Raw genomic sequence first — 14,177 nt, forward strand, 5'->3', positions numbered from 1 at the left:
AAACATGTTGTGTTAGTGTGTTATGGGAGAAAGAATGGAATAAAGGGTTAGTAATAAAGAAATGAAAAGGGAGGGGTGATGAGAACAAAGTTGTCTCATCCATGTTCCCCCCCCATTGCCGTGACTTGAGAAAGAAAGAAAAGAAGAAATTGGTTCTTCTTGGCCGTGAATTGAAGGAGGAAGAAGAGGGGAAGTTCGGCCAAGGTGGTTCTTGAGATTAAGGTATGTTCAATGTTGCTTTTGGAGGTTTACACATCCTTTGGAGGGTTAGCCTACTTCTATTTATCTCATGGACGAAATTGGAGTTGTTGGAGAGTTAGGATTCGGCTAAGAGGCTTCAAAATTTTAGTTGATGCCTTGATACTACTAGCATGTTAGCTATGTGGATGTGTTAAGTTACTTGAAATGTTAGATAAATTTGAACTCCCTACCAAATTCTTTAGGCAACCCATGTTAGAAATTTCGGTATTGAGATGTCTAGATCTTTCGGCCATTGTGGCTATGGAGGAATTAAGTTTTGTTTCTTGTTAAATTGGATGAATTTTGTTGTATGAGTGCTTGAACAAACTATGATTAAATGGATGCATAGATTCAAAGTGGGAAGAAATGGGCTATTATATTTGATGCTAATGCCGAATATGAAGATGATGAACTTGAATAAATAATATTCAGCTAGCATGATAAGTTATGAAATATTAAGTAGATGATATAAATGAGCTATTTAGATGTTAAAGAGTGTTGTCTAAATCGATGAAGACTATGATGTCTAAAACTGCTATTTATTTGCTTTACAAACTGAAATTTTAGGGGATTGAATGCCGAAATTAATTGTACATGAAGGTTAAAGTTTTTGTATCCGATGCTTCAATCCAAGCTGAGTGATGGTGTTCGAAAGTGCTCTGCGGCTTTAGCTTAAGAGCAAAGAGGATCAAAGTCGGATAAGGGAAAAAGAGAATGTAAACGAATAGCCGTGGATACCTAATCGTCAACCACTTCCGAGGTAAGTTTTAAGTGATTAAACGTTGAGTAAATTCAATCATAATAGGACATAATGAGTTGATTTAATACGATATGATGTGGCCATGATATGTCTTAAACCCAAATGGTTAGTTCATAAGTGTTTGGACTTGGAAGTTTAAGAGCAAATTGTAATAATTTGCTTGGACAGCAGCAGTAATGTGATTTTAGAAAATCACTATAAATTGTTGGTGTGGAATTATAGGCTGAATAAAATATGTAATCAAAGCTTAGTTGGTCTAGTTTCTTATAAAAGAGACCGTGGAAGCAAAGAAATTTCCTATAAAGAGATATTTAAAGTTGTGCGGGACAGTGTCGGAATGACTCCGAAATCCCCTGTTCTGTTTTTGGAAAATCATTATAATTTGTAAAAAAATGGTTATAAGATAATATTTATATGCTTAGACTCCTTAATTAGTCTAGTTTCAAATGGAATCAAATAGAACACATTATGAATTCTGTACAATGAAAAATTTGATTCGTAGCGAAGAGTGGTCAGATTAGTCAAACAGTGAAACAGGGGAAACTTTAAGAAAAATATGGTATTGATTGACCAAACCAAAAATTCTGAAAATTTCATGGATGGAAGATATATGAGTATATATTCTGAGAAAATTAACGGCAAGTGATTTGGAGTCTTGTAGCTCCAGGTATAAATAATTTAGTGACCATTGCTCAGGAAAACAGCTCGTAGCGAATATGTGATTTTGTTGTAAACATGGATAAAAACTTGTTTTAGTTGCTCATAAGCTATTGATTGATCCCATACTTGAATTCTAAATTGTGATATTGTGAAATGATACATGAGTGTTAGATGGATCTTTGATATCAAAATTTTTGAAATTGTAAGTTTATGAGTATTCGAATATGAAATGATAGTATGGCGTGAAATTGAATTATTCGTTGGAAAATGATTGATGTAGATTCGGCCAAGACCAAGTCTGTACATAATAATATATGTGATAAGGCCTAATGGCCGATGTGATGAATGTGAAAGTGTATATATATGTGATAATGTAACACCCCGTACCCGAGTCCGTTACCGGAGTCGAACACAAGGTGCACACAGACTTAACTTAATTGTTCTCACAGTCCATAAAAAAAATTTCCAGACAAGCTGGTTACTGCATCACTGTCGCCTTAAAAATCATATCTTGAGTTTAAAAACTCGAAAATCAGATTTGTAATTTTTCCCTGAAACTAGACTCATATTCCCATATACATATTTTTTCTAGAATTTTTGGTCTAGCCAATTAGTACAGTTTATTAGTTAAAGTCTCCCATGTTACAGGGATCTACTACACTGACCTTCGCGCGTTACGACTTGGATATCGCCCTGTACAGGGCTTCAATACTGATGCCGTTTGTTTCTATAGAAACTAGACTCAAAGAGGAATCTATACATATATGGCATGACTCCTAATTATCTCTGGTTAATTTACAATGAATTTCCAAAGTCGGAACAGGGAATCCAGAAACCGTTCTGGCCCTGTCTCACGAAAACTTCAATATCTCTTAGAATACTCTTCATATGATCGTTTCATTACTCTCCTATGAAAATAGATTCATCAAGGTTCATTTTCATAATTTATGCACTATTTAATTCCATTCCTACTATTTTTAGTGTTTTTTTCACATCCACATCACTGCAGCTGTCAACCTCTGTCTTTAAGGCAGATTTTACCAACTTCATAACTTCCTTGATTCAACTAGCCCTTTTAACATACATGGCACAAAAGATGATCACGATTAACCATTCTAAGGGCTAATCGGTTCCAAACATTTCCTCATCACTTAATTAACAACATACAAAATGATTATGATACCATGCCAAAGTGTATATAAGCCATTTTCGCATGGCTATCCAAATTTATACAAAATTAGAGGGTCTATGACCAACAAACGAAAGAGTAGTCCTATACATGTCATTTCAAAGTTCAACCAAAATGTACCAAAAAGGGGGCTTTGATAGTGTGGGAGACTTCGACTTCTTAAAATCCCGAGTCCGATAGCTGACGAGCCAAAATCTATAAAACAGAGAATAAAGAAACGGAGTAAGCAATTTATGCTTAGTAAGTTTTAAGCAAAACAAAGTGTTCTCAATCACTATCATTGGTCATTCATTTCAACTGTTCGATGAAGTTAATCTAGAGCTTCATCTCGATCTATAATGTCATTAAACGCAACACTTGGCTGCCACATATATACTTTCGAATAATAATGACCTAGATGGTCAAATATTTCCAAAGCACATTCTTCATCGATTATCAGCTTTCAATAATCCTTTCCACTTGTTCATAATGACATCCATACTTAAGCTTACAAATCATAATCCTTACCAATTAGATCATTCTCATATTTGGAGTTATAATATTAATCACATTTACCTACCTCTTTGATACTGATAATTCACCTCGAAATCGCTCCACCGATGAGTAAGTGATACGTACCTGAACATCTTAAATACATAATACTTATTTGATGGTAACTTAATGCAGATACTCAATATCAAAGTCTTACTTGAATCCTAGCATTTAGCCGTCGGGTCTTTAAAGCTCGGATATAGTACGAGCACGAAGCCTACGGACATTAATCAGGATAATATTCTCGCATAAAGCCTGCGGGGTTTTAACCCGGATATAGTACTAACACAAATGCCCTTCGGAACTTATCACATTTATACACATTCACATTCATCACATTGGCCATTCGGCCCTATCACATATATACACTTTCACATTCATCACGTTGGCCATTCGGCCTTATCACATATATATGCACTTTCACATTCTTCACATCGGCCATTAGGCCTTATCACATATATATACACTTTCACATTCATCACATCGGCCATTAGGCCTTATCACATATATACATCACATCGGCCATTAGGCCTTATCACATATATACACACTTTCACATTCATCACATCGGCCATTAGGCCTTATCACATATATATACACTTTCACATTCATCACATCGGCCATTAGGCCTTATCACATATATATATCTCATACATATTTCATATTTTCTTGTACATCAATTTCAGCAATAGCTTATAAGCAACTCAAATAGTTTCATCAAAGTTTACAACAACATCACATATTCACTACAAGCAGTTTTCCTGAGCAACAGTCACTAAATTGTTTATAACTGGAGCTACAAAATTCAAAATCAATTGCCGTTAAATTTCCCCGAATGTAGACTCATGTATCTTTCATCCATAAAATTTTCAGAATTTTAGGTGTGGCCAATCAATACCAGATTTTTCTTAAAGTTTCCCCTGTTTCACTGTTTGACTAATCTGACCACTCTTCACTACGAATCAAATTTTTCATTGTACAGAATTCATAATGTGTTCTATTTGATTCCATTTGAAACTAGACTCATTAAGGAGTCTAAGCATATAAATCTTATCTCATAACCATTTTTGTACAAATTATAATGATTTTCTAAAAAATAGAACAGGGGATTTCGGAGTCATTCCGACACTGTCCCGCACAACTTTAAATATCTCTTTATAGGAAATTTCTTTGCTTCCACGGTCTCTTTTATAAGAAACTAGACCAACTAAGCTTTGATTACATATTTTATTCAGCCTATAATTCCACACCAACAATTTATGGTGATTTTCTAAAATCACGTTACTGCTGCTGTCCTAAGCAAATTATTACAATTTGCTCTTAAATTTCCAAGTCCAAACACTTATGAACTTACCATTTGAGTTTTAAACATATCATGACCACATCATATCTTATTAAATCAACTCATTATGTCCTATTTTGATTGAATTTACTCAACGTTTGATCACTTAAAACTTACCTCGGATGTGGTCGAACGATCTCGGCGGCTATTTGATCACTTTTTCCCTTTCCTTATCCAACTTTGGTCCTCTTTGCGTTTAAGCTTAAGTAAAACAATAGATTTGCTTAGGTACTTAACTAATATTATTCACTTAACAATCACATTTGGCAATCACATATCATTTAATCTATATCTAGAACAATAGATTTAAATATGCATCATATTTACGGTCAAACATGGCAAGAAAACTAAATAGGCTTTACTAGCCACACTTAGTTCTATGACATAACTTCACTTACTTATATGCACATTAACTAAGCACTTAACAATTTTTGTTAGCCAGCAAACTTATTCGGCACAAGCCTACTTCATTTCAATTTTGTCACTCTTGAACTTATCCATAATATCCTAAGTTCATTTAGTAGCTAGGTAACAATTATACAAAACAACAAGCATTTAACAACAATGTACTTAACCAATTCCTCAGGCATACTTTCGGCATTATATATATATATGTTAATGACGAAAACACTTAGGCCAAATCTAAAACATCCATGAATCATACTTCCAAAATGAGCTACTTCCATGGCCGATTATATTTCATCATTAACATACCTCATTTTTTGAATCATATAATCAACATCACAACACATCTCCAAAACACAAATCATGCCTATCATATTTACTCATATGGCGAATATACATACCCCATATAATATCATTTTCATTTCATTTAACACTTAATTTCCACCACATAAACACTTGGCGAATAATCCTAAACTAGCAAAACTCCACATTTGTTCATACCATCTTTTAAATTCACATATATCTATTTAGGTAGCTCATATTTTCCCTTTCTAATATTTCTATCCAAAACATCAAAACACTATCCTTTTTTGCATTTACCCCATAATACCGTATGCACAATTTGTCACCAAAACTAAAGAAAAATCAACATATGGGTTGCAATAAGAGCTTGACTACTAGCTAGATTCTCATAAAAATCAATAGAAATAACATGAACTCCTACCTTATTTAACCTCCAAGATAGCCGAATGCCCTAGACAAGTTCCTTCCTCTTTCATTTTTTTGTTTCGGCTGTGCAAGAAGATAAGGAAGATGAACACTCTTACCTTTATTTCCTTAAAGATGACCAAGGCCTTAACTTCAATTTCCTCTCTTTTTTGTACGGCAATGGGGGAAAAGGAGGATGAACATACCTTGTTTCTATCACTCTTCCATTCTTTTAATTATTCTTTCTTCCATACTATAAAGCCATTAACTATTATCATGCTAAGATAAAATGCATATAATATCTATCAACCATCCTCATGGCCGGCCACTAAATTAAAAGTGGTCCATTTGACATGCAAGTCCCTCATGTCAATAGCTCACGCATTATTTGGTCACTTTAAATTTCACCTATCACATTTTCAAGTCCTATCACATGGGTCATTTCTTATAAATTAGCACCTAATTGATAAAATCAAGGCACGAAATATTCACACATACAAATTCCACATACAATAAGCACAGAATATAACATCTAATTATTTTTGTGACTCGGTTTTGTGGTCCCGAAACCACTTTCCGACTAGGGTCACATTAGGGGTGTCACAGATAAGGCCTAATGGCCGATGTGATGAATGTGAAAATGTATATATATGTGATAAGGCCTAATGGCCGATGTGATGAATGTGAAAGTGTATATATATGTGATAAGGCCTAATGGCCGATGTGATGAATGTGAAAATGTATATATATGTGATAAGGCCTAATGGCCGACGTGATGAATGTGAAAGTGTATATATATATGTGGTAAAGCCGAATGGCTAATGTGAATGTTGTAACATGTGATTAAGTGTACATGAAACTTGAAATATGTTCCGGTGAGACCCGATGACTACGTGTGGAGATTATGTCCGGTGCGACCCGATGACTACGTGTGGAGATTATGTCCGGGTAAGACTTTGTAATAAGAATTGCTTATAAATATACGCAATGCGAAAGGTTAAACAGGTATGTACTCCAAGTTTATATATGATGCATACGAGAGCAATCTATGGGACTATTCCTATGATTATGTGACATCGGATTAGTGTGAGAAGTTATGTGAAATCATACGATATATCTATGTCACATGAGTTCACTTTTATGTGAGAGTTTATCTGCCTATTGTATATGATAAGATGTGTATATTCGGTAAAGGGATGGTATGCCCGAAGGAAGAGTGAAATAAAAATACGAACAACTATGTTATAATTCAATTGTTATCTATTGACACTGCTTAAAACTTACTAAGCATTGTAATGCTTACTCCGTTTACTCTGTTTCCTCTGCCTTATAGGTCTCATTGCGAAGCTACAGGCTCGGGGATCGTCAGCTCACACTATCACTATCCACTGTTTGGTACTGCTATGTTTTGGAATATCTTATGGCATGTATAGAATAGACTAGTAGTGAGAGGATATTTTGGTTAATGTATAGGACTACTCTTTCGTTTGTTGGTCATAGACCCTTTGATTTTGTATAAATTTGGATAGCCATGCGAAAATGGCTTGTATACACTTTGGCATGGTATCATAATCATTTTGTATGTTGTCCATTAAGAGATGTGGAAATGTTGGGAATCGATTAGCCCTTGGAATGGTTAATCGTGATCATCTTTTGTGCCATGTATGCTAAAAGGGCTAGTTGAATCAAGGAAATTATGAAGTAGGTAAAATCTACCTTAAGGACAGAGGTTGACAGCTGCAGTGATGTGGATGTGAAAAATCACTAAAAATAGTAGGAATGGAATTAAATATTGAATAAACTATGTAAATGAACCTTGATGAATCTACTTTCATATGGAAGAAACGAAACAGTCATATGAGTTGTATGTTGAGTGATATTTAGGTTTTCGTGAAACAGGGCCAGAACGGTTTCTGGATTCCCTGTTCTGATTTTGGAAATTCATTGTAAATTAACCAGAGATAATTAGGAGTCATTCCATATATGTATAGATTCCTCTTTGATTCTAGTTTCTATAGAAACAAACGACATCAGTATTGAAGCCCTGTACAGGGAGATATCCAGGTCGTAATGCATGAAGGTCAGTGTAGTCGTACCCTGTAACAGGGGAGACTTTAACTAATAAACTGTACTAATTGGCCTGACCAAAAATTCTAGAAAAAAATTTTTAGATGCATATATGAGTCTAGTTTCAGGGAAAAATTACGAAACTGGTTTTCGAGTTTTGGAACTCAAGATATGATTTTTAAAGTGACAGTGACGCAGTTAGCCAACTGCCTAGAAAATTTTTAAACTAGACTGCGAAAGTGAATGGTTTAAGCCGTTAACCCCTCGTGTCCGACTCCGACAGCGGACTCGGGTATGGGGTGTTACAATTTTATTGGTATCAGAGCCAGGTTTAGTCGATTCTAGGACTAACGTAGCACGCGTGAGTCTATTTATACATGCCATAAAGTGATAAAATGATAGTGTGATGATTTTTGACTATTAAGAGGTGGTTGCTGTATTGTAATGAATCTTGATCCTGATCGAGCTGTAGCAAGCTTCTGACTATGAGAATTTGCGATATAACTTCACTTAGATATGCCTAAATTATTAAGTTGATCAGGTACGTATCATGTACTCGTATTTGAATTTCGATTCGGATTGAATTAAGGGTATAAGTGATGCAATTTTGAAAGAGTGTTATGACTATAAATGTGATTTTTGTATGTGGCTATGGAACTGGAAGTTGAATGGTCGATAAGCATGTTGTGTTTGTATTCAAGTAATGTAAATGATATACAAATGTGTATTGCTATATGTGTATATGTACATGAGAATTGAGAATGATGTATCCGGACTAAGTTCCGAAGAGCATTCGTGCTAATGATATATCCGGACTAAGTTCCGAAGAGCATTCGTGCTAATGATATATCCGGGCTAAATTCCGAAGAGCATTCGTGCTAATGATATATCCGGACTAAGTTCCGAAGAGCATTCGTGCTAATGATATATCCGGGCTAAATTCCGAAGAGCATTCGTGCTAATGATATATCCGGCTAAATTCAAGAGCATTCGTGCTAGTGATGTATCCGGACTAAGTTCAAGAGCATTCGTGCTAGTGATGTATCCGGCTAGGTCCCAAGAGCAATCATGTTTGGTGGCGTGTATTCGTGCCTTCGTGCCTAGTAGGCTTCGTGCGGTAATTTGAGCAAAGTTTAAGTGTTCATTACTATACAATTCAAATTTAAATGAGATGATATGTTTAAAAGTGTACATACATGATGTTTATCGACTTGGTTAAGTCATTTCAATGTGTAATAACGAATGAATAAGAGCACTATGTGTGTGAATGATTGGAGGCACTGTGTGTGTGTAAATCCCTTTAACCGAGCACTATGAGTGCGAGATCGGTCGATGGGCACTAAGTGTGTGAAATGGAATTCAAGTAAGACCTCGTGCAGGGACGAAGGTATTGATTTGAGATAGTGTGTAAGACCATGTGTCGGGACATGGCATCGGCTCGATATGTGAGCATATGTAAGACCATATCTAGGATATGGCATTGTAAGAGCCATATGTGCTATTGCTAAATGACCCCTATATTTTTTGTTAATCATATTCAAGAAATTATTTCGATTAAGTTCGACATTTGAAAGTCTGTAAGAGTTTTTGATGAATGCTGATAATTTTGGATATATGGGTTATGTGCTAAAATAAATCCCATGCGGTATACTATATGAGGCTTTATGCCAAATCGGTTGTATACTGGGTATCGTTAATCTGTGATTAAATATGCTAAATGAATTCAATGTTCGGTATGTGGAAGTTGATTTTCATTGGAAATAGGTAAAGTTGAATAGTGAGATATGATGGAGTTATAAAGGATATTTATTGGGATGTTTGAGTATATGTGTACTTTCGGTCAGGTTACAGCTTATACATGAATGAAAATGTGGGTTGATGATGTGAATTATACATGTTAATATGTGCATACTTGTAGAAATGTTTATGTATTTGTTTTAAGATAAGAAAATGATTTTATAGATCGATGCGAAATCAATAATGAATTTCAATTGCTATCGATGAGCCAATGTTTATATGAATATAATTCAATAAGAGGACGTTATCCTAAACTATGCACCGGTAAGATTTTCGGGGACGAAAATTTCTTAAGTGGGGGAGAGTTGTGACAATATAAAATGACCCTAGTCGAATGTGGTTTCAGGACCACAAAACCGAGGCATAAAAATAATTTAATATTCATTTTGGTGCCTATGATATGTGTTAATTCGTGTGTGACATTTTTGATGATTTGATTTAGGGTTATAAATGTGAATTTCACTAAAAATGACCTAGTAGTAAACTTTGAAAGTAGGATAGGGAAATGTGTGATGACTAATTGAAGCATGCATGCAAAACAATGGTTTTGCATGTCAAATACCCCTCTTTTTATAAGTGGTGGCCGGCCATGAGCATGAGGATGGACAAAATGTTATGGGGTGAAACATGTTGGAAACATGTTGTGTTAGTGTGTTATGGGAGAAAGAATGGAATAAAGGGTTAGTAATAAAGAAATGAAAAGGGAGGGGTGATGAGAACAAAGTTGTCTCATCCATGTTCCCCCCCCCCCTTGCCGTGAATTGAGAAAGAAAGAAAAGAAGAAATTGGTTCTTCTTGGCCGTGAATTGAAGGAGGAAGAAGAGGGGAAGTTCGGCCAAGGTGGTTCTTGAGATTAAGGTATGTTCAATGTTGCTTTTGGAGGTTTACACATCCTTTGGAGGGTTAGCCTACTTCTATTTATCTCATGGATGAAATTGGAGTTGTTGGAGAGTTAGGATTCGCTAAGAGGCTTCAAAATTTTAGTTGATGCCTTGATACTACTAGCATGTTAGCTATGTGGATGTGTTAAGTTACTTGAAATGTTAGATAAATTTGAACTCCCTACCAAATTCTTTAGGCAACCCATGTTAGAAATTTCAGTATTGAGATGTCTAGATCTTTCGGCCATTGTGGCTATGGAGGAATTAAGTTTTGTTTCTTGTTAAATTGGATGAATTTTGTTGTATGAGTGCTTGAACAAACTATGATTAAATGGATGCATAGATTCAAAGTGGGAAGAAATGGGCTATTATATTTGATGCTAATGCCAAATATGAAGATGATGAACTTGAATAAATAATATTCAGCTAGCATGATAAGTTATGAAATATTAAGTAGATGATATAAATGAGCTATTTAGATGTTAAAGAATGTTGTCTAAATGGATGAAGACTATGATGTCTAAAACTGCTATTTATTTGCTTTACAAGCTGAAATTTTAGGGGATTGAATGCCGAAATTAATTGTACATAAAGGTTAAAGTTTTTGTATCCGATGCTTCAATCCAAGCTGAGTGATGGTGTTCGAAAGTGCTCTGCGGCTTTAGCTTAAGAGCAAAGAGGATCAAAGTCGGATAAGGGAAAAAGAGAATGTAAACGAATAGCCGTGGATACCTAATCGTCGACCACTTCCGAGGTAAGTTTTAAGTGATTAAACGTTGAGTAAATTCAATCATAATAGGACATAATGAGTTGATTTAATAAGATATGATGTGGCCATGATATGTCTTAAACCCAAATGGTAAGTTCATAAGTGTTTGGACTTGGAAGTTTAAGAGCAAATTGTAATAATTTGCTTGGACAGCAGCAGTAATGTGATTTTAGAAAATCACTATAAATTGTTGGTGTGGAATTATAGGCTGAATAAAATATGTAATCAAAGCTTAGTTGGTCAGTTTCTTATAAAAGAGACCGTGGAAGCAAAGAAATTTCCTATAAAGAGATATTTAAAGTTGTGCGGGACAGATATCGGAATGACTCAAAATCCCTGTTCTATTTTTGGAAAATCATTATAATTTGTACAAAAATGGTTATAAGATAAGATTTATATGCTTAGACTCCTTAATGAGTCTAGTTTCAAATGGAATCAAATAGAACACATTATGAATTCTATACAATGAAAAATTTGATTCGTAGCGAAGAGTGGTCAGATTAGTCAAACAGTGAAACAGGGGAAACTTTAAGAAAAATCTGGTATTGATTGGCAAAACAAAAAATTCTGAAAATTTCATGGATGGAAGATATATGAGTCTATATTCTGAGAAAATTAACGGAAAGTGATTTGGAGTCTTGTAGCTCCGGGTATAAATAATTTAGTGACCATTGCTCAGGAAAACAGCTCGTAGCGAATATGTGATTTTGTTGTAAACATGGATAAAAACTTGTTTTAGTTGTTCATAAGCTATTGATTGATCCCATACTTGAATTCTAAATTGTGATATTGTAAAATGATACATGAGTGTTAGATGGATCTTTGATATCAAAATTTGTGAAATTGTAAGTTTATGAGTATTCGAATATGAAATGATAGTATGGCGTGAAATTGAATTATTCGTTGGAAAATGATTGATGTAGATTCGGCCAAGACCAAGTCTGTACATAATAATATATGTGATAAGGCCTAATGGCCGATGTGATGAATGTGAAAGTGTATATATATATGATAAGGCCTAATGGCCGATGTGATGAATGTGAAAGTGTATATATATGTGATAAGGCCTAATGGCCGATGTGATGAATGTGAAAGTGTATATATATGTGATAAGGCCTAATGGCCGATGTGATGAATGTGAAAGTGGATATATATGTGATAAGGCCTAATGGCCGACGTGATGAATGTGAAAGTGTATATATATATGTGGTAAAGCCGAATGGCTAATGTGAATGTTGTAACATGTGATTAAGTGTACATGAAACTTGGAAATATGTTCCGGTGAGACCCGATGACTACGTGTGGAGATTATGTCCTGCACGACCCGATGACTACGTGTGGAGATTATGTCGGGTAAGACTTAGTAATAAGAATTGCTTATAAATATACGCAATGCGAAAGGTTAAACAGTATGTACTCCAAGTTTATATATGATGCATACGAGAGCAATCTATGGGACTATTCCTATGATTATGTGACATCGGATTAGTGTGAGAAGTTATGTGAAATCATACGATATATCTATGTCACATGAGCTCACTTTTATGTGAGAGTTTATCTGCCTATTGTATATGATAAGATGTGCATATTCGGTAAAGGGATGGTATGCCCGAAGGAAGAGTGAAATAAAAATACGAACAACTATGTTATAATTGATTGTTATCTGTTGACACTGCTTAAAACTTACTAAGCATTGTAATGCTTACTCCGTTTACTCTGTTCCTCGCCTTATAGGTCTCATTGCGAAGCTACTGTGCTCGGGGATCGTCAAGAACTAGTCACACTATCACTATCCACTGTTTGGTACTGCTATGTTTTGGAATATCTTATGGCATGTATAGAATAGACTAGTAGTGAGAGGATATTTTGGTTAATGTATAGGACTACTCTTTCGTTTGTTGGTCATAGACCCTTTGAATTTGTATAAATTTGGATAGCCATGCGAAAATGGCTTGTATACACTTTGGCATGGTATCATAATCATTTTGTATGTTGTCCATTAAGAGATGTGGAAATGTTGGGAATCGATTAGCCCTTGGAATGGTTAATCGTGATCATCTTTTGTGCCATGTATGCTAAAAGGGCTAGTTGAATCAAGGAAATTATGAAGTAGGTAAAATCTACCTTAAGGACAGAGGTTGACAGCTGCAGTGATGTGGATGTGAAAAATCACTAAAAATAGTAGGAATGGAATTAAATAGTGACTAAATTATGTAAATGAACCTTGATGAATCTACTTTCATATGGAAGAAACAAAACAGTCATATGAGTTGTATGTTAAGAGATATTTAGGTTTTCGTGAAACAGGGCCAGAACGGTTTCTGGATTCCCTGTTCTGACTTTGGAAATTTATTGTAAATTAACCAGAGATAATTAGGAGTCATGCCATATATTTATAGATTAATATTTGAGTCTAGTTTCTATAGAAACAAACGACATCAGTATTGAAGCCCTGTACAGGGAGATATCTAGGTCGTAATGCATGAAGGTCAGTGTAGTCGCACCCTGTAACAGGGGAGACTTTAACTAATAAACTATACTAATTGGCCAGACCAAAAATTCTAGAAAAAAATTTGTAGATGCATATATGAGTCTAGTTTCAGGGAAAAATTACGAAACTGGTTTTTGAGTTTTGGAACTCAAGATATGATTTTTAAAGTGACAGTGACGCAGTTAGCCAACTGCCTGGAAAATTTTTAAAATGGACTGCGAAAGTTAATGGTTTAAGCCGTTAACCCCTCGTGTCCGACTCCGGCAGCGGACTCGGGTACGGGGTGTTACATGATGAGACAAATAAAAGATTTGGGCCTTGGGTACGATAAAATTCA

This window comes from Gossypium arboreum, chromosome 8, assembly GCF_025698485.1.
Source record: "Gossypium arboreum isolate Shixiya-1 chromosome 8, ASM2569848v2, whole genome shotgun sequence".
NCBI lineage: Eukaryota > Viridiplantae > Streptophyta > Magnoliopsida > Malvales > Malvaceae > Gossypium > Gossypium arboreum.